Source organism: Microcaecilia unicolor, chromosome 3 (assembly GCF_901765095.1).
Source record: "Microcaecilia unicolor chromosome 3, aMicUni1.1, whole genome shotgun sequence".
NCBI classification, from domain to species: domain Eukaryota; kingdom Metazoa; phylum Chordata; class Amphibia; order Gymnophiona; family Siphonopidae; genus Microcaecilia; species Microcaecilia unicolor.
The window spans coordinates 363,572,705-363,595,624 of NC_044033.1; the positions used below are offsets into that span (position 1 = coordinate 363,572,705).

Sequence of the window (22,920 nt, forward strand, 5' to 3'; positions counted from 1 at the left end):
CAAGGACCCAGCAATGTGATCTGTCAACAAGTACAGAAGATTTTTTTTAACCCAATTTATAAGGGAGGCCGCCTCCACCATCATTGGACAGCTGTAGGTCCCACCTTGCTTGTTGATATAAGCCACCACCGTTGCATTGTCTGAGAAACTTAGACTGGGGCATTCTGCACTGCCCTGAGCTCCAAGCACTTTATCAACCACTGAGACTCCTGTTCTGTTCAGGTGTCCTGTGCTAGATGGAACTTGTAATGAGCTCCCCAACCTGACTTGCTGGCAACCACTGTCACTACCTCCCACTGTATTATCAGAAATGGAGATCCTACAGTCAAATTCCTGGGTAACAACCACCACTGCATACTCTGTCTGGCAACCAGCATCCAAGAAGGATGAAGGTCATACTTCTGTGACACTGGAGACCAGTAGCTGAAAAGAGACTCCTCTAATGGCCACATATGAGCCCTTGCCCATGGCATCACTTCCATTACTGTCATCACTGACCACAGAACATGGACATAGTCCCAGACTCTGGGCCTGCCTTGATTGAGGAGAAGATGAATCTGTTGAACCTGCGTTCTGTGAGGAACATCTTCTCCCTTGCTGTGTCGAATAGAATGCCCAGATACTCCAGCATCTGCGATGGAGTTAGTTTGTGCTTCTCAAAATTGATTAACCAACCAAACGACTGCAGAAGGCAGACAACTTTGTCTATCACCACCGCATTGTCCAAATAGGATGACACATGAATGAGCCAGTTGTTGAGATACCGGTGAACTCTGGTGCAGAAGGAAGGCTACCACCACCACCACCACCATAATAACTTTGGTAAATGTTCTTGGTGCCGTAGTGAGACTGAAGATCAAAGCCCTGAACTGGAAGTGACAGCACAGCACCACAAAATGTAGAAACCTCTGATGCAGTGGCCATATGGGTATATGCAAGTATGCCTCCTTGAGGTTGAGGGTGGTGAGAAATTCTACCACTTGAACCGAGGCTATGACTGCTTTTAGTGTTTCCATGTGAAAGAGGAACACTTGGAGGCAGTAGTTTAGACCTTTGAGATCTAAGACTAGAAGAAAGGTGTCTTCCTTCTTTGGGACAATGAAGTACATGGAGTATCTGCCGTCTCTGTTCAGCCTGTAGAACTGGAACAATGGCCTAGAGCACCAGCAAGGAATCTACAGTGGCCTGAACCTCAACCGCCTTGGGTCCATTTCGACAAGGAGTCTGCAAGAACTGACCAGGCGAACTTGTAACCTTCTGTAAGAATATCGAGAACCCACTAGTCTGATGTGATTTTGGCCCACATCTCCTGAAACACCTGAAGATGTCCTCCCACCAGAGGAAGAGTGGGCCAGCCTCACATCGTAAAACTCCGGAGGCATTGAGCACTCTAGCTGACTGAAAAGAGGACTTCCTGTCCATAAGAAAGGAAGATTGGTGTGTCTGAAAGTGGGACTTCTAATCATATTGCTGGTGACTAGGCCAGTACTGTTTGCTGTCTTAAAATCAAGATAGAGGGACCCCTGACAACGGACGAACAGAGGCTTTCGGTTTATCCTCTGGCAAGCACTGTGCCTTAGTTTCCCCCCATTCTTTCGCCAAGTTGCTGAGATCTTCTCCAAATAGCCACTTGCCCCATAACAGCAGTTTAACCAGATGTGACTGATGCTGCATCTGCTGGCCAATGCCGCAACCAGAGTTGCCAACGTGCCGTGACAGCCAATAACATACTGCGCGCCGTAACCTGTAACACATCATAACCAGCATCTGCCAAGTAAGCCAACCCCATTTCCAGCTGAGTGTTATGGTGTCCATTTTGTGTTGAAGACTGCTGATGTAGCTTCAGGCATGCTCTTACCATGAATGAGCTGTACACTGAGGACACTTCAAAGCTTGTTTCAGCGCGTCTTCTAGCTTCCTATCCTGTAGGTCATTTAGATCAATGCCCCCTTCCAGCAGCAAGGTGGTCTTCTTAGTCACCACTGTAACAAGGGAGTCTACCCTGAGAAGCTGCAATTTCTCTATCATCCAGAATTAGCGGGTAGAGGTGAGCCATGGCTCTTCCCACTCTCAGCCCCGTGTCCAATGAGACCCATTCTGCTGTAATCAGGACTTGAATATCTGGATGCATCGAGAACGCCTTAGAAGGACCTCTAAGACTCCTCATGATTGACAAAGGTGGAACTCCTGACACCGAAGAAGAAGGCTCTTCAAAGGAAAGCACCACCAATGCCTCAGAAACGATTTATGAAACGATATTCGTACTTTTGGGTCAAACCCCTCCTCAGGAAGGAGCTCTCCCTCCCCTAATGACTCCTTCAATGATGGCTCCTCCAAATAGACCGAGACCACATCAGATAGGGAAGGTGAAACAAAGACAGACCTCCAGGAGTGGACAAATAAGGCTAAACGAGATCTCTTAGGAGCCAGCGCGGTGAGAAACTGAAGCAACTTGTAGCATCTCTGACCCTGCTTCAGTAAATAGGCGTAAGAGCAATATAAACTCTGAATAAAACAAATATCCCAATGCAACCAAATGCTCTGTTGGACCCTGAAGTTGTAAAATGGTGGCTGAGCTCCATGCCTGATCATACAGAGGCAGTTCCTTACCGCTAGTCAGCCCAAACAAAATGGTACCCATTCCCACGCTTTCCTGCATCAAATTGCACACCGGCCCTGCCAGAGAACCCAAAGTCCCCAGCATATTTGGATGCTGCACCAAATCAAAAAACGTGCTGCCATCAACCGTTTCCCCCATGTTCTGCAGGATTCCTGGCTTCCATGCACTGCAACGCCCCAACGCCAGCTGGTGGGTCTCACAGCGAGAAAACTCCCCTACTGGCACAAGAACAGCACAATGCAGTCCCAAGCAGTGAATCAGGATCCCTCTCACTTACCACAGCTGGCTTCTCCCCCAAAGCTCACAGTCTCCACAATTCTTACCCTAAATGAAAAAGAATCAGGACTGATACTCTGTCTCATGCTCTCCAGTAAACCTCTTTCCTTCTTTGTTTTTTTAAAGGTTGTGCTGGAAAAGGAGAGCTTCACAGGAAATAGAAGTGAATTTGCAGGGCACAAGAGAGAGAGAGAGAGAGAGGGGGGGGGTGGGGGGGAGAGATCAAAAAACCTCCAGATATGACTCTGCAAACTCAAGCCACCTGCAAAACTCAACTGGGGACCAGCTGACCAACTGGATCAGGAGCAAAGCACTCAGAACCAAAGGCTAAAAAAAAGTGTGTCCATCCACGTGCTGGAGATAGAAAATACGGAGGACCTGGACAGGAAGCCAAGTGAGATACGTCTCAGCTCAGCTTTTAGTTCTCTATCTCCACCTGCTGGTTGATGGATACAACTATACAACAGGTTCTAAAACAATGGGAAGCTACATAAGGGAAGGATATGTTTCTAATCCACTAAAACCGCTAACAGTATATGTCAAGATCAAGACTAAGATATAGAGATAGACTGTTCTAGACTGCGGGTCCCTTTATGCTCAATACCACATAATGGATGGTATCAAGTCTAATATGCTTAAAAGAGGGATTAACAAGAAGATTTTGCTAAGAAGATCAAAAGTGTCCTACAGGAGGAATAGGGTATCAAGGAGTCTGGTTAGAAAGAGAGTCACGCCTGAGTAATGAACTTTATGAACCAGACTAAGAATTTTGAAAAGAATTCCTGATGTGATTGGTAGGCAGTATTCGGCATAAAGGAGTGGAGCTACATGATCAAATTTCCTAGTGTTATTGATCACTTTTACTGCTATCCTTTGTAATAATTAAGTTCTGCTGCTTGTTGTCCAGAGTAGAAGGCCAGGCGTTACAGTAATCTAAATGGGCGACAAGTGCATTTACTAGGATGTGTGACAAAGTACCTCATGAAAGACTCCAGAGGAAATTGGAGAGTCATGGGATAGGAGGTAGTGTTCTATTGTGGATTAAAAACTGGTTAAAAGATAGGAAACTGAGAGTAGGGTTAAATGGTCAGTATTCTCAATGGAGAAGGGTAGTTAGTGGGGTCCCGTGTCCATGCTGGGACCACTGCTTTTTAACATATTCACAAATGACCTAGAGATGGGAGTAACTAGTGAGGTAATTAAATTTACTGATGACACAAAGTTATTCAAACTTGTTATATCGCAAGAAGATTGTGAAAAATGACAAGAGGACCTTACGAGACTGGGAAACTGGGTGTCTAAATGGCAGATGACGTTTAATGTGAGCAAGTGCAAAGTGATGCATGTGGGAAAGAGGAACCCGAATAATAGCTACGTAATGCAAGGTTCCACGTTAGGAGTTACCAAGCAAGAAAGGGATCTAGGTGTCGTCATTGATGATGCGTTGAAACCTTCTGCTCAGTGTGCTGCCGCGGCTAAGAAAGCAAATAGAATGTTGGGTATTATTAGGAAAGGAATGGAAAACAAAAATTAGGACGTTATACTGCCTTTTTATCGCTCCATTGTGCAACCGCACTTCTGGTCACCGCATCTCTAAAAAGATAAAGTGGCATTAGAAAAGGTGCAGAGAAGGGTGACGAAAATGATAAAGGGGATGGGACGACTTCCCTATGAGGAAAGGCTAAAGCAACTAGGGATCTTCAGCTTGGAGAAAAGAAAGCTGAGGGGAGATATGATAGAGGTCTATAAAATAATGAGTGGAGTGGAACGGGTAGACATGAAGCGTCCGTTTACTCTTTTCAAAAATACTAGGACTAGGGGGCATGCAATGAAGCTACAAAGTACTAAATTTAAAACGAATCAGAGAAAAATTTTCTTCACTCAACATGTAATTAAACTCTGGAATTTGTTGCCAGAGAATGTAGTAAAGGAGGTTAGCTTAGCAGGGTTTTAAAAAAGTTCGTATGGCTTCCTAAAGGAAAAGTCCATAGACAATTATTAAAATGGATGGGGAAAATCCACTGCCTATTTCTAGGATACAAAAAGTAGAAAAATAGATAAGTGGGTGTCACACAGTACAATACAACATGAGTTTTGGGGATGTCTCATCGATAATGATTTGGCTGTATATTATGACAAAATACTTTTGTCTATCAGCCGTAACAGTCTTTTAATCATTGACTACCCCCTCCATCCAAATTTTAATGAAAACAAATATTCATGTGAAAAGTACTTAGGGCACACACTTATAATGGTAGGAAGAAAACTATTTGAACTACCACTTATCAATTATCAAAATGACTTATCTTATATATCTTATGAATGTAGTGAGGAGCATCCAGGAACCTTCGTTATCCCGACAGGACCTGTTTCGCCAAATTGCTTTGTCAAGGGATAATCCTGCAAAGCCATCAATATATAACAAAAAAATTAAAAAAATATATTGATACATATGTGATCTCTAAATACTTTCCTCCTAAGAAACTAAGCTCGAGACTTACGGTTCCAGCTTCCTGGTATATCTTATGCTCGCTCTGCCTTGATGTAAAAATGGCGGCGGCGTTCTTTTTTAAAAGGTCAGCACCGGAACTACTATGTGCTTCCCGTACGTGATTAATAACGTAAGCGTCATCTGTGAATCAGCTACACGCTATACGCTGAAACCTTATAGAAAACACCCCCAATGCATATATGTGTTTAAACCTCCTGGTTCGATCGTATCTAAATTAAAAATCCAATAAGATTCACGCTGTGACAGTTTTCTATTGCGATCGCCTCCCCTCGAATGTGTAGTCACATGTTCTATGACTTGACATCTTAGCATATCTATTGTGTGACCTTTATTAATGCAATGTTGCACTAGCGGGGCACCTATGTTTCTTGCCGTAATTCTAGATCTATGTTCAGTCATACGTGCATTGAGTGACCTACTGGATTTACCTATATAGATTTTATCACAGGGACACCGAATGCTGTATACAATGTAAGTCGTCTGACAAGTGGTATGACTATGTAGTTTATGAATATGGTTCTTGTGGCAAAAACTATCTGATTCAATGGTTAACTCACAAGTTTTACAACTCTTTTTATTGCATTTGTAGTGACCATATTTAATAGACTGCTCAACTGTATTTGTCACTGGTAACATTGCAGGACTCAAAATTTCCTTTAAATTCCTTGCCCGGGAAAAAGCTGTCCTAACACCCAGCTCTTTAAAAAGGGGATGTGTACGCATGATGTCCCAATGTTGTTTAATGATCTTTGTTATTCTTTCACCTTTGGGAACAAAACGCATTACACATGTCATAGTTGATTCGTCGGAATTAACTTGTTCTTTGGTCTTCAATAACAAGTTTCTATTGTTGTATTTGGCACGACGAAACGCACGTTTTAAAACAGATTTAGGATAGCCCCGCGACAGAAGTTCATTGGAGAATTTTGTGGACTGAGTGACAAAATCAGTATCGGAAGTGCAAATTCTTCTGAAACGAAGGAACTGAGAAAACGGCAAGCTGTCTCTAAGATGTTTGGGATGACAGCTGCCATATTCTAAAATAGTGTTCCTATCAGTGGGTTTAGAATATACTTTAGTCAAAAAGCCACTCTCTACTTTTGTCACTTCCACATCTAAAAAATGAATAGTCTTTTCTGAATAAGTAATGGTAAACTGAATTTTTTTAATTTTTTTGTTATATATTGATGGCTTTGCAGGATTATCCCTTGACAAAGCAATTTGGCGAAACAGGTCCTGTCGGGATAACGAAGGTTCCTGGATGCTCCTCACTACATTCATAAGATATATAAGATAAGTCATTTTGATAATTGATAAGTGGTAGTTCAAATAGTTTTCTTCCTACCATTATAAGTGTGTGCCCTAAGTACTTTTCACATGAATATTTGTTTTCATTAAAATTTGGATGGAGGGGGTAGTCAATGATTAAAAGACTGTTACGGCTGATAGACAAAAGTATTTTGTCATAATATACAGCCAAATCATTATCGATGAGACATCCCCAAAACTCATGTTGTATTGTACTGTGTGACACCCACTTATCTATTTTTCTACTTTTTGTATTTGTTTGCTGAGTTTTGACAACTTAACAAGTAGAACGCCTAATTCTTTTTACAGTATTTCTAGGATAAGCAGCATAAAATATACTGTTTTGGGATCTTGCCAGGTATTTGTGACCTGGATTGGCCACCACTGGAAACAGGATGCTGGTCTTCATGGAACTTTGGTCTCTCCCAGTATGGCAATACTTATGTACTTATGTGTAAAGTCTGTTTATATAATAACTTCCTTACTGCTCTAATCATTTTTCATTAGAAGAAACATTTTTGAGCTTCCAGTGAAATATTAGAGAGGAACACCAAGGCTTTTAATAGACTGGACAATTGGGATTTGGATTCTATTTATCTGTGAGGAGTTGGAGATTAGTAGAGTTGCTGTACTTTGAATTAATCTGGATTAAGTTTCAGGTTTGTTACAGTTTTATTAAGCGATTATACACTTGTTTAATAGATATTACTTTTCACCCTCTCTTTCTTTTTCAGCACACTATAGTAGCCAGCCTGGAACTGGCCTGATATCTTTCCAGTGCTAATGTAATGTGAAGGCTACAAAAAGCAGAAGGATGAAACAATTAAACTGATGCACAGTACATCAAGTCCTTATCAAAAAGAGATCAGTTGTCTAGAGTCTTCTACCAAAGAAAGGTATTCACAATTTGTTCCTTCCATCATTATTAGTCTCCACCCATCCTATTCTGTTATGCTAATACTCACTGCCTGTATAAAATCACTGTCTAAGAATATGAAGAGCAACCCCGAAGAAAGCACTTTATTTCCAGCACATTCAACAGGAAGTCACTTCTATGCAAATCTAAACCAGCGCCGAGTTATACAATGGTCTCTGCAACAACTTTTAAATTATAAAGAGCAGCGCTGGATTGTTTTTCCTACAAACTGTGCAACCGGATGGGTTAAATGCCAAGTTGGAGTGGTGGTCGTTAACATGATTGGCTGGGGATATTTTTGTGCTGTATTCCCTGATCAGCTGTATAGTATTTTCCCATGTTAAGAAGAAAATCGGATATAGTGAATGTCAGCCATTACCTTGTAGTATTTTGTACTTTAAAACATTCTTTTGTTTTCTGAGCTTTAAGCACAACCTATGTGTGTGTGTGTTTTTCAGCGAACCTCTTCCCTGAAGAAGATAACAAAACCTGGCCATGTTGGCAGAAGTTCTAACTGCTTTAGAAGCTAAGCAGCTTTACTTTTTATTGCAATACATTTTATTAAAAAAAAAAAACAACTACAATATGTTTGGATCAATGACGATTTACACAGTGCTGCTTGAGAAAATCTGATTCTGCAGCAGTTGTGTTGGAAGATCTGAAGATACTTCTCTTTAAAGAAAATGTTTGCACATTAGTTTATGTATAAAGAGAATATGATGATAGAAGTATTTATGTTGCTGGGATTATAACTGCGGAATTTTTAGTGTCCTCGAACATTGATGTTTTGTCCTATCTATTGGAGTTATACAATGGGGCACAAAACAACCTGCTTCCAAAATCGAGTAGAGAAAGCTTGCTTCGGCAGCACATATACTAAAATTGAAACAATACAGAGAAGATTAGCATCGGCCCTGTGCAACGATGACAAGCAAATTTGTTAAGCGTTCCATATTTTTTCAGGGGTGACATGATACAGATGTTCAAATATTTGAAAGGTATTAATCCACAAACAAACCTTTTCCAGAGACGGGAAGGCGGTAGAACTAGAGGACATGAATTGAGGTTGAAGGGAGGCAGACTCAGGAGTAATGTCAGGAAGTATTTTTTATGGAGAGGGTGCTGGATACTTGGAATGCCCTCCTGTGGGAGGTGGTGGAGATGAAAACAGTAATGGAATTCAAACATGTGTGGGACAAACACAAAGAAATCCTGTTTAGAAGGAATGGATCCACGGAATCTGAGCGGAGATTGGGTGGCAACGCCGGTAAATGGGAAGCAAAACTGGTGCTGGGCAGACTTCTACAGTCTACGCCCTGATCGTGACTGAATAGATAGGGATAAGCCTGAGTGTAAATTTTAAGGGGTTTCGACATTAGCTTCAGAACTTTTAGTACAGGAACATTGCTGGGCAGACTTATACAGTCTGTGCCCTGAGAATGGCAAGGACAAATCAAACTCGGGTATATATATAAAGTATCGCATACCATGCAAAATGAGTTTATCTTGTTGGGCAGACTGGATGGACCATACAGGTCTTTATCTGCCATCATTTACAATGTTACTATTGGGCTCATTTTCAAAAGAGAAGGATGCCCATCTTTCGACATAAATCAGAAGATGGATGTTCTTCTCACAGGGCGGTCCAAATCGGTATAATCGAAAGCCGATTTTGGACGTCCCCAACTGCTTTCCATCGCAGGGACGGCCAAAGTTCAAGGGGGTGTATCGGAGGTGGGACTTGGGCGTGCCTAACACTAGGACGTCCTCGACCCATAATCGAAAGAAACAAGGACGTCCCTAATGAACACTTGGACAACTTTACCTGGTCGTGTTTTTCTTATGACCAAGGCACAAAAAGGTGCCCGAACTGACCAGATGACCACCGGAGAGAATCAGGAATGACCTCCCCTTACTCCCCCAATGGTCACTAACCCCCTCCCACCCTCAAAAAACATCTTTAAAAATATTAATTGCCAGCCTCAGATGTCATACTCAGCTCCATCACAGCAGTATGCAGATCCCTGGAGCAGTTTTAGTGGGTGCAGTGCACTTCAGGAAGGCGAACCCAGGCCCATCCCCCCCCCTACCTGTTACATTTGTGGAGGAAACAGCGAGCCCTCCAAAACCCACTGTACCGACATCTAGGTGCCCCCTTTCACCTGTAAGGGCTATGGTAGATATGTACAGTTGTGGGTAGTTGGTTTTAGGGGGGGGGGGGTTGGGGGCTCAGCATACAAGGTAAGGAAGCTATGTACCTGGGAGCCAGTGCTTTTTTTTGTTCCGGTACGCGACGGTACGGCATACCGGCACCTTTTTTGCCCCCCCCCCCCCTCCTGGCAACCCCTCCCCCCGGCGAGTCCTGCACTTCCTCTGTCCCGCATCCGCAAACTTTCCCGGACCCCACTGCCCCTCCCATCCTGTCTTATCCCATCTCTTTCTGCCCCTTTCATCCACCCACCTTGCAGCAAAATATCCCTCCCGTTCCACTTTGCTTGCTCTGCGCTAATAAACAAGCATGGCAGAAGTGCGGGACCGTGGCTCTCTGCCTGCCGCTACTGCTTCTTGTGCGAGGTTAACTTCTGGGTCGGCACAGGAAGCAGTAGCGACAGGCAGAGAGCCACGGTCCCGCGCTTCTGCCATGCTTGTTTATTAGCGCAGAGCAATCGGGACGGGAGGGATATTGTGCTGCAAGGTGGGTGGATGAAAGGGGCAGAAAGAGATGGGATAAGACAGGATGGGAGGGGCAGTGGGGTCCGGGAAAGATTGCGGATGCGGGACAGATGTGAGGCACTGCTCCGCCGCTTCCTTGATTTTTTTAAATGCTGGATCATCACGGTGCCGGGTGGCAGGAGAAGAGGGTCGTCGGCACGGAGCTGGTAGGCAGGTGGGGACTGGGTCGGGGAGGGGGGCTCAGATGGGTATGGGTGGCTGGAGGGAGGGGGAGCAGGGAAACGAGGATAGTCGCTGGATATGGGTGGAGGGCAGGGGGGACAGGGGGTTGCTGGACATGGGTGGAGGGCAGGGGAGGGCAGAGGGGACAGGAGGGTCGCTGGATATGGGTGGATGGCAGGGGAGGGCAGGGGGGGACAGGAGGGTCGCTGGACATGGGTGGATGGCAGGGGGGACAGGGGGGTTGCTGGACATGGGTGGATGGCAGGGGGGACAGGAGGGTCGCTGGACATGGGTGGATGGCAGGGGGGATGGGGGGTCACTGGACAAGGGTTGGTGGCAGGGGGGACAGGAGGGTCGCTGGACATGGGTGGATGGAGGAGAGGAAAGGGAGAGAGAAGAAATGCTGGACATGGATGGAGGCGAGGAAAGAGTGAGGAAGGAGATGAGATGAGGGAAAAGGAAGAGAGGAGAAAAACTGCACATGGATGCAGAAAATAGGCAAAAGCACAGTCAAGTCTGCGGAGGACCCAGCTTTTACTTACGGATGTAGGGCAAGAAATGAAGAAGAAAGGAGGAAAGTAAAGAAATAAATGGAAAGGAAGCCCTGGAAACTGAGTTAAGAGGACAGATAGCAAAAGAATCAGATACTGAGCCAGCATGATCAGAAAAACAAAGTCACCAGACAACAAAGGTAGGAAAAATCATTTTATTTTCATTTTAGTGTCTGGAATATGTCCAATTTGAGAATTTGCACCTGCTGTCTTATTTTGCACTGGGTATACTGGAGCTGTAACAGCTTACAGAAATTATTTATAATGAAAAAAAAATCACGTTATTTTTTTCTCCTATACTAGTATAATATTTTCAATGATGTCTGTTTATATGTGCTATGGCTGGTATAAGGGGTGTGGCAAATGTGGGTGTGGCTATAATAGGGGTGGAGTCATGTGTGGTGACTCCGCCCACAATGAGTACTGGCACCTTTTTTTCTACAAAAAAAGCACTGCTAGGAGCAATTTGTGAAGTCCACTGCAGTGCCCCCTAGGGTGCCCGGTTGGTGTCCTGGCATGTCAGGGGGACCAGTGCACTACGAATGCTGGCTCCTTCCATGACCAAATGGTTTGCATTTGGTCGTTTCTGAGATGGACGTCCTTGGTTTCCATTATCGCCTAAAATCAGAAACAACCAAGTCTAGGGGTGACCATCTCTAAGGACGACCAAATTTCAGGATTTGGGCATCCCTGACCGTATTATCGAAATGAAAGATGGACATCCATCTTGTTTCAAAAATACGGGTTTCCACGCCCCTGGATGGGGACGTTTTGTGAGGACGTCCTCATCAAAACTTGGACGTCCCTTTCGAAAATGCCCCTCTGTGTAAAGCAGGACGATTTTTCTGACTGAATATTTGGGATGACACATACAGGTTTTAGTTTTATGATGGTTTGATATATCGCTGAATGGAATACCGTCTCAGCAGCTTTCAATAAAAATGTCTGTTCAAGAGTAACAAAAGCAGGAAGAGAAGGAAGGGAGGGGTAGGAAGTTAAGTTGCATTCTTAAAATAAGAGTTAAGGTCATAGAGTCCGGATCTATAACCATTCTCAGCATCCCAGGGAATTACCCAACAGGGAAATTCTTCATATGACTAAACCACTGACCTTAGAAATTAATAGTTTGTCCTGTTAATTCATCCACCTCATAGCAGGGGCAGAGAAATAATGTCTTCAAAACATAGATCAAAGAAGAGAGGACAGTGTACAGGATACATGTCACTGAGACTTCACGGTGCTTTGCACGGGGAAGGACCAATACCGTCTGCAACAGTGCATTAGTTTAAAAAAATAAGCTACCTGCCAAACAGTTGCTAGACAATAGGACTTCAAAATATAACCACTCAATGGAAACAAGTAGGTTTTTCACTTTTATGGATGGTTCCATTCCTGCAGAATCCACACTGGTGAGGAAAGCATCATAGTTTTCTGTTAATCTGGACTGACCCAGTTGCTTTCACTGGTAACTCCAAAACAGTCAAATTATTTTTCCACTTTCCTTGTCCAAGACTTTTTTTTTCTTTCTGAAAGTGGAGCACTATAAATACACCCTTAATAATGCCCAGGCAAACGATGGCACACTTTACTCACTCAAACACAGAGGTGTTGAATGCTCCCAACAGGTTTTCGAAATACTTTGAATTCTGTGATGATAAAAGCCAGCTACTCTAATTACATCTGATAAGTTTCTGTCTCCTCCAGTCATCACCTCATGTCACCAGGAGCACACACGATTTTATCCTTTCAGATTTTGAAACCTATGTGGAAGCCTACTCAAAATCAAAGCAAGCAAGCACAAAACTTTCACTGCATCCCAAAAAGAAGTCCTGGCCAGTACGCACGGCATTCCTTGGCAGCTGTCTTTAAAATAATGTTTTTTTTAAAAACCTAATTCTTTGTTGGCTGTTTTGCACGGCTACTCTCCCACTTCAATCCAAATTGAAGTGAAAACGTCTGCCAGGTGAAAAGGCAGCAGTTCTGCACAGTGGCACGGAGCAGACCTTGCCACTTGCCCCTATTTTAGCAAGGGCCAGGGCATGACATTCATCAGCTGGCAAGACTTCAAGTCACTGCTGGGAGAAAGCTGGGGAGGGAGGGGGAGGATGACTGGAAAAATCCCTTTGTTGTACTGGCCTGCTTGCAAACATCTCTTGTACGAACACACATTGCTGGCTGATGCCATCATTTTTCCTAGTACTGGGAACAGAATTTCTCTCCAGACTCCAGGATACAGATGCTTGCATTTTTCAGCCCAGGTCAACTTGATCGTCTAGTTTCAGTTCAATGATTTTGTTTGGTTTAGTTTTAAATATATCTATGTTACCCAACTTCTGAATGTCTCCCCTGTAGGTCATTGGGGGACGAGGGGAAGCAAAACAAACCCCAATTCTATACTACATAACCAGCCACACAGGAGGAGTTTCTATATATGGTGCTTAAAAAAAAAAATTGGCGCTGAAATCAGTGCCGACTAAACGTATTCTATAATCGGCACCTAGATTAGGCGCCGATTATAGAATATGCATAGTTGATATTTCAGTGCTGATAGCTGTGCATATCCATTTACACCAACTAAAACATGGCGTCAATCCCGGCGCATAGATTTAGGTGCAGTGGGCCAGATTCTATAACTAGGCGCCTAAATTTTGGAATGCCCATGAAACACCCATTTCCCCGCCCATAACCACGCCCCTTTTTGCCTGCGAGCGATAGAAGTTCGGTGAACACCTTTACAGAATACATTTAAGCGAATCATGTGCCTAAATTCTAATCAGTACCAATTAGTGTTCATTATTGCTGGTTAAGTGCTGATATCAGAGCTCATTAGCTTGTTAAGCCAATTGAGTTATGCACGTTGTTATAGAATCCGCGTCAATTTTGGCGCCTAAATCTAAGCGCACTATATAGAATCCGGGGGCTAGTGTACAAATCATTAATTAATCTGAAAAGGACATTTTTAGAAAGTGATTTATGTAATAAATAGAACAAGAAACATTTCATGGTGCCTAACTCTTAGAAGTTTAAAGATAACTAATAATTCCTGGTTGAACTGTAGGAAGATAAACACCATTCTTTGATGGCTGGGCAGTACTGGCCACCAGCTTTGAAAAGCATTAGTAGATTTGGACTGAGTTTGTAAACTCTAAAGCACTGCCCATCTACAGCACACTGCCCTCTATCCAACAAGGACCCATGGACATAATACAGCATGCTAACCTATCCATCATCCAGGGTTTTGAAATGGGGGTGACAGTAGGGTAAGCTACATGGATGAGTGTAGACCAGAAGAGCAGGATGACAATTATACACTTTGGTTAGCTCAACCTCTCCATAAGTCTATAATGAATATTTAAAAACTAAATTCAAAGGAGCAAGAGAGGGATGGTGGTGAGGAGGGGGCAAGCCTGGAGAAGAAGAAGGAGTTAAATGAGCAGAAGTGAACCTGGCAAAAAATGCAAGGAGAGCCGGAAGTAAAAGAGTTATGCAGAATGGAGATGCAGGAAAAGAGGATAAGAATAAAATAAGAAACAATCATACACAGCTACCAAGGAAGATGCCAAAAGTATTTCAGGTGAGCATATTCTTTAGACTGTAGACTTTTTAAAAAAAACTGCAAAGAAATATTTGCCCTGGTGATCATCAGATGCTGACAAAAATTAAACATTTTATGCAACTCAATTAACATATGAGGCTTACTGCTTAATTGGTTCAATTCCATCTGGCATGTGAAAAATGTGAGGTGGTAGAAATGAAAGAAAATAAGAAGGCATAAGGTTTCACACTGTATTCCTTCAACCCAGTTGGAACGGTATTTTTAGGAATGCATGACACATTTCTAAAATGTTAGGTTTTTTTACCCTTAGCCATCCAGTGAGCTGGAGTGGTTTCATGGAATGTATTGCCACTATTTAATATTTGTAGGGGATGTTACAGGCAAACATTATGTAAGAAGATATGATAAATCTTACATCTTGCAGCCCAGGGCTAGCTGTGCAAATGGAAAAATAATGTTTGCTACACATCGCCCAGAGGTCCAATAAAAAAATATTACACAATCATAACAAAAACTAATAGAGGTGTGGAACAACACCACACAGCACACAAAATATATCAAAAGCCCACTGATGCAAACAAGCAATACCCTCCTTATGTTTTCCATCCCCGTCAGCAGTAGTGAGCTGTTGACACTAGGGATAATTCACATGACCGGCTCAAATAACCTTCCACTGTACTATATGAAAAAAAAATTGTATTCACCTACCTTCCATGAAGTTTTGAAAAAAAAAATTGCACGATCCCACCGATGGTGGTCAGCATTTCGCTTCTCACAATTTCAGGAAATAATGACTGTGCACTATCGAAATTTTATTCCGTGCCTCTAAATGATATAGTACAATGGAAGGTTTTTGAACCGGTGACATAAATATTCCCTAAAGTCAACAGTTCACTATTCTTGGGCTTTTTCCTTCCATATTTTCTTGCTTTTTATATATAACAGTAAAAAAGAAAAACATACAGAAGGCACTGTATTTTGCATTAGTGGGCTTTTGATATATTTTGCATGCTGTACAATATAAAATGTTACCAAATTGCTCCCAATCTGCACAATTCAGCCACTCATCAACAAAGGGAACACAGAGAAAGTGGTGATCAAAGACTGTGCATGCATTTGGCTGTTATAGAGGTTAGTGAAAAGGTAATAACAACCAGTGATTAGAGAGGTAAAGCAGGCATCATTAAAAAAAAAAAAAAAGCAGCTTTGCAGTGTTTCAAGTGCAAGGGTGCTACCGTTGTCACCCACCTCAGAGTAAAAATGGTCAGTGAAAGCAACAATTGCATTACAAAATAGTGCATTTGTGCTATGAGCATTATGACCAGGCATTGTTATTGCAACTCATAACAGGACTGCGTGAAACAATAAATGTACTTAGCAAAAGACATTACAGGATGTGATACCTGCAAGTGAGCCTTCTCTGGAGTAGCCCCCACACTCTGGAATGCACTCCCTGACAAGACTAGCTAAACTTCAGGAAGCAGGTGACATCTTGGCTCTTCAACCAGGCCTTTAATGGAAGAAGTAACTAACTTGTTAGTCTCACTCACACAAGGAGTGACTTGGGCTGCACATACTGCAGGATGACATGTTTATCCACTCCTACCTTAGCTTAGATAATGTTTAATCATCTCTCTTACCTCATGCGCAATTCTCTTTAAATTAGTCCCCCTTATTTTCTAACTCCTCTTACTTATCTATGTGTTCCATCTTAGCTTATACCCTACGCTGTCTATTAAAATGTCTTATTACGTATTGTGTTGACGTGTAAGTTGTATACTATGCCATACTTTGTATTTATTTATTTAGATTTTGCTTACACCTTTTTCAGTAGTAGCTCAAGGTGAGTTACATTCAGGCACTCTGGATATTTCTCTGTCCCTGGTGTAATTATCTACTGCTTATGTTTGATTTACTCTTACTGTACACCGCTTTAAGGGGGTCTTTTACAAAAGATTAACTCGAGTTATCTGCAGCAGGGCCCATTTTATTCCTGAGTGAATTCCTTCAAAAATGTGGTAAATAAATCCTAATAAATAAATAAATAAATAAATAAAACAAACCTCCAGTTGCCATTCTCTTGGCAAATGAGCTAAAAGGTATGCAGAAAATGACATGCAACAACTTTATAGCAGGAATGCAAGACCTTCCAATTTCTAAGAAGAAGGGGCCACACAAAGCACAAGTTTTGCCTGCTTAAAAGCAGAGGTCAAACTATTAATAATACGAGAGGAAAGGAGGCTTGCAAGTTAGCATGTGTAGAGTGCATGTCTGTTAAGATGCATGGTATGCAAGAGAAGTGGTCACTGTAGGGTTTATTTATTTAGATTTTGCTCACACCTTTTTCAGTATTAGTTTTGTGTCTGTCGAACCAAGCAGCTTTGATAGAGGCTTGAAGTAGATATTAAATAAAATAAATAACAGTATGAATCCCTGTGGTATGCTGCAGTTCAGTGCCCAAGGTAATGATGTACTGTTGTTGAACAGAACTGATTGTTGTCTATCTGATAAATAGGATTTGAACCATGCAAATACTGTGTCACTGATACGCCAACTTTAGAAGTATGATTCTGTGAATCACAGTGTCGAAGGCTGCTTAGAAATCCAGGAACATTAATAAGCATTGCCATACTGGGACAGAATGTCGGTCCAACAGTGGCCAATCCAGGTTATAAGTACCTGGCTAGATCCCAAAAGAGTAAAATTGATTTTATGCTGCTTATCCTAGAATTAAACGGTGGATTTTCCCCAAGGGTTACCATATGGCTCCAGAAAAAGGAGGACGGATTGAGCCAGCCGGGTTTTACTTCCATTGCTTTCAAGCAATGGAAGTAAAACCCGGCTGGCTCAATTACTTCCATTGAAAGCACTGGAAGTAAAACCCGGCTGGCTCAATCCGTCCTCCTTTTTCTGGAGCCATATGGCCTATATACTTTTCTTTTAGGAACTTGTCTAAATTTTTCAAACTCTGCTAAGCTAACTGCTTTTACCACATTCTCTGGCAATGAATTCCAGGGTTTAATTACACTTGGAGTGAAGAAAGATGTTCTCTGATTTATTATAAATGTATTACTTAATAGCTTAATTTTGTGCCCCTGGTCCTTGTGTTTTTGAAAAAAACAAACAAGCAATTCATGCACGGCTGGCTTAACTATTGGTCCAGATGGGGCTCTGGCCCAGGATGCTGACAATTAAGGATGACAAAATACCCAGCCTCTGACCTCACCTGGTCTACAGGTTAAGCCTTTTCTCCCCCTCTCCCCTTCTCTCTCCCCCCTTCCTGCCAGTCTGGCACTGCTCCCTCGCCTCTCTCACTCCCCCATGGTCTTGTGATCGGAGAAATCGGAGAAAATGTTTCTTCACCCAACGCAGGAGCAAAAACTGAGGTTTGTTTCTCTAGGAGTGGAGGAGTATCCTAGTGGTTGACTTTGATCCTGGGGAACTGGGTTTCTTTCCCACCGCAGCTCCTTGTGACTCTGGGCAAGTCACTTAACCCTCCATTGCTCCAGGTACAAATAAGTACCTATATATACTATGTAAACTGCTTTAATGTAGTTGCAAAAAAACCCCACAGAAAGGCAGTTTATCAAGTCCCTTTCCCCGACGGGGATTACAACAGTTTAACAAATCTGTAATGCACTGTACTTTACAATACCGCAACGAACATGTGCGACTTGTTTTTTTTTGTGCATTCTTCGTTTTTTCAAATTCGGTAAGCACTTTTACCTTTTAGATTTTTTTACGTATGGTTGATGCATCTGGGCCTTAGTCCTTACTTTTCAGGATTGGTTTTAGTCGAAAAGTTCTGCCCAGCATTCAGCTGTCTCTATTCCCCTCTCCATTTCTTCTTCTAGCACCTTTTCTATCCTGTTATTTTTTTTAATTTCTCCTGTCCTGTCCCATACAAGAACGTAAGACCTTTGAAGTCAGAATGATTGAATATTTTAACACCCAACAGAAAGGACTTAACAAGGATCTGGGGTTCCTAGCCCATTATAAACCATAAAGCTGTATGTCTCTGTTGATCACCCTCCCCTCACCTATCCACACCCATCCTGTTAGAATATCAATGATATGCTTTGATGTCCCCATGCATACCTCCTACCCACCCCCATCCTCCCACCCTGTCAGACTGTCATAGTAATGCTTGAATGTTTTCACTTATATACACTGTCAGCTAGCACATTTGCTTATTTCCGATCTGATGAAGAAGGGCAACCTTCGAAAGCTAATCAAGAAATGTATTAAGTTATGTCCAATAAAAAAGGTATCATCTTATTTTCTTTTCCATGTTTTATTTTGTTTGATTTCTATTGATATCCTGTCCTATTGGAAATGGCATGCCTTTCCTATCTGTTCATTTTGTTATTGTACACTGCTTTGATTTTTGTGAAAGGCAGTATATCAAGTCTAAACAAACATAAACACAATGGGACTCCTAATTAGACCAGCTGGTAGCCTGCTGGGCCACCCAGGCTTCCCCCAAGCCTGGTGCTGCTGACCTCATGCCCCGCTGCTTCATGGGACTTGTAATCCATACTTCGTAAAGGAAAAACTTTCCCTTCTAGTTTCTGTTTTCATAAAGTGCAGACAAGTACCCCTCCTTGAGTGAATTCATTCAAAAAGGCGGTAAATAAATCCTAATAAATAAATACATACACTATTATTCAAACCATCCCCTTCTCCATGATTGTGATGTGATGCTTGTTATTCCCAGATTATTGTTTCAGTTTTTTATTATTGTGATCCGCATGGAACTATATAGGCTTTTGTGGAATATAAAATCGATATGTAACATAATGTGAACCCCAGTTCCTTGTCACAACATTAAAAAAGGATAATGAGGCTCATACAAAATGTAATGAAGCTGATAAAGAATAATGTAATTTCAAGCACAGACTGTTCTAAAAACCCCACACAACGTGAGTTTATTCACTCTTCTTAAGCCATATGGGCTCTCTCTGTTGTGTTTTTAACACAGAATTTATTTTTCTTCACAGGAGGTAAACAAATGCATCGCACAATGGCAACATCTCATAGTCAGATTCTGGGACTCAAAATACAGAGGAAAATGTATTTTTGCATATGCAATACCACAGCAAATAGAGATAAATGCGTTTGACTATTGTATTACTGAGATCCTTAACTATCGAACCTTCTCATGGTACTTAAAGAGACATTACTTGATAGGCACAGCACAGAATGAGACATCCCCATTCCAAATGATCAAAAGCAGAATGCCAGGAAACCAGATACAGCGGTAAAAGAGAAAAACACCGGAACAGCATTGATTATAGAGGTGTCGGTCCCAAGCGATTACTGGATGAATCTCAAGGAGAGAGCGAGACGATCCTCAAGTACCAAGAAATGCAGTCCAAGACCAAGGAAATGTGGCAGAAATGTACGGAAATCTTTCCCATCGTTTTGAGTGCCACAGGCTTGATCAAAAAGAACCTCCAAGCGCACCTGGATAAGTTACCTATACTTGTTACATCTATTGAACTCCAGAAAGAAGTTCTCTTTGGCACAATGCAAGTACAACAAAGAGAGTTAGCAGTTAAGTTTGAGAGACTGAGATTATACTCCACATACCCTGGCTTAGGACTGAGGTAAACCGCCCTCAAGAGAAATAGATTATACATATAGAGCTACCATCATAGGCCTCCAGGCCTATTTAACAGTATCAACAAATCCAAATGTGAAAAAAGTGCTGAAGTATGAGAGCAAGTGTCCAGAATCTAGTTCCATAATTAAGCTGGACAGGTGTTCCCATTGGTGGCGTAGCCACAGGAAGCCTGCCCCCCCCCCCCCCCCAATTTGGGTTTGGGGGTCCCAAGGTCTGCTGGTTTGGCTGGCAGGAGTCCCCAAGCCCCACCAGCAGGAGCTATCCTGCAGCGATATTCACCGCTGTGCTACCTGCCCTGCTTCCCCCTCCCCTGTGCGCATGAAGGTGTTTAATAAAATTAAGCATGTGTGAGCTTTGCGCATGCTCAATTTCACTAAAACCTAGGATGCGTGCCGGAGCAGGAAATCAGGGCTGGCAGCGAAGCACATAATTTCACCATAGGAAGGCTTCTCCCGGTGGGGCTTGGGGACCCCCACCTGCCGAGGTATGTGCGGTTGCAGCGGGGGTGGAAAGCAGCAGGGAGGTGGGGAAAATGCCCATCCCCCAACTGAGGTCTGGCTACGCCTCTGGTTCTGACATGCAGAAGGAACGAGTAAGAATCCACTTGTAAGTATCAACAGAATATGCAAAGTAGGCAAAAAAGCTTTTCAAAGTAGTAGATCAGCAAATACAGCAAAAAACAAAATGACAAATGCCCAAATACAGAGGGAAATATAAAGATTTACTTCATGAACCATATGTGGATCAAGCCCAGACACATGAATGGTTAAAAAGCGGAGAACTGAAAACTAAGGATGAAAGATTGATAGTTGCAGGTCAAGACAGTGGATTACAGATGAGATTGTTCACCTTAAGCATAGAAAAAAAACTGGTACGTCTGACATTTGTGGATTTTGTAAGAAAAGGCTGGGAATGGTTACTCATCCCATGGCTGGCTTTGAAATGCTGATAGCAGAAAATGGTTATACAGAAAGGCACAAGGTGGCATGGAGTGGAGGAGTGGCCTAGTGGTTAGAGCACCGGGCTTGAAATCCAGAGAGGTGGCCGGTTGAAACCCCACTTCTGCTCCTTGTGATCTTGGGCAAGTCACTTAACCCTCCATTGCCTCAGGTACAAACTTAGATTGTGAGCCCTCCTGGGACAGAGAAATATCCTGTGTACCTGAATGTAACTCACCTTGAGCTACTACTGAAAAAGGTGTGAGAGCAAAATCCAAATAAATATATATAAATATGTCTCATTCATTGGAAACTTTGTAGACATTACAATATCACTGCACCGGAAAATCACTGGGATCAAGACCCTAAGAGAATTGTGGAAAATGAAGAGGTTATGATCACCTGGGTCATCCCCATCCTGACAGATAAAAAGCTGGATACAAGAAAACCAGACATAGTGGTAAAAGAGAAAAACACCAGAACAGCATTAATCATAGGTGTATGAGTCCTGAGTGTGAATCACATGGTAAAAGAGAAGATCCTCTACAAGAGACCATGTTTCGCTTATGCAGCCTCTTCAGGAGGAGGCCTCTGGTAAAACTTTCAGCTGGGGCACTCTTCTGGGATGCAGGTGGGGAAAGTTGCCCCAGCTGAAAGTTTTACCAGAGGCCTCCTCCTGAAGATGCTGCATAAGCAAAACACGGCCGCATGTACAAGGCACTGAAGATTTGAAGGTGGCTGGTCTTGAAAGGCCGAGTTTTTGAGGGCAGCAATTTTACATATGGATTATTATTATTATTTGTAGCATTTGTATCCCACATTTTCCCACCAATTTGCAGGCTCAATGTGGCTTACAATTGCCGTAGTGGCAATTGCCATTTCCGGCTAACAGAATTACAAGTGGTATTGCATTAAGGTGCGTGCATACATGGTAAAGAAGAATACATTATGATAATGCATATAGGTTCCTGAGTGATAGATTGGATTGTAACATATATTAGGTCATCAATTATAGATAAGTCGTTTTCGGCATAATGATTAAAGTGGTACTGCATTAAGGTGCGTACATACATGGTAAAGAAGAATACGTTATGGTAATTGCATATAAGTTCCTGAGTAATAGATTGGGTTGTAGTCAGTCTAGTGGTAAAAAGAAGCATGTGAATTTTATATACTTGTAGCGCTATAGAAATGATAAGTAGTAGTAGTAGTAGTTATACATTTTCACTTTATGGACACTGGATCACCAAAGTCATTCTGCTGCAAGTTTTTTTCATTGCACTTGATGGACAATTTCCTTGCCTGTCTGGATCCTCTTTTCTAAAGATTAGTATTTTAGACCTTTTCTTGTTATTGTATATTGAACACATTTTAGCTCTATTAGCAGCATTATTAATGCGATAGGAATGTATATGTCATGTAAACAATGCCAGTTTGCGAGTGACAACATTATATCTGAGCACTTATAACTCATTATATTTATATATTACTAAGCAGTCAACTATCTTTATTTTGTTACTTGTACTCCTCCAGTTACTGGCAATTTTCAGTCCAGTAGCACTTAACCGGTTAGTGCCATTGAATATGTCTGTGTGAGGGAGTGAGTGTTGTAGCGGCAGGGGGCCCTGAGAAAACTCCTTCACCGAGGCTGCAGTTTAGCCACCTTACAGCAGGTGGTGCTAGCCTGATGTGTCAGAGGGCAGGCCGGGAGGTGGTTAAATG

General features: G+C 42.4%; 1 protein-coding gene, 1 long non-coding RNA gene and 1 other non-coding gene across 4 annotated transcripts in view; 1 reads left to right on the forward strand and 2 right to left on the reverse strand.

The window, feature by feature from the left end:
- The window catches only part of CEP85L (centrosomal protein 85 like), a 350,628-nt gene that overhangs the window by 113,618 nt on the left and 214,090 nt on the right, over positions 1 to 22,920 (reverse strand). The window lies entirely within an intron of this gene.
- Positions 7,302 to 21,386, reverse strand: LOC115466955. Its single transcript, XR_003941624.1, has 3 exons — positions 21,239 to 21,386; positions 13,286 to 13,294; positions 7,302 to 7,313 (listed from the first exon to the last, which is right to left on the reverse strand). It is a non-coding gene; the product is annotated as an uncharacterized LOC115466955 (long non-coding RNA).
- On the forward strand, positions 8,489 to 8,591 carry LOC115467425. Its single transcript, XR_003941718.1, has one exon. It is a non-coding gene; the product is annotated as a U6 spliceosomal RNA (small nuclear RNA).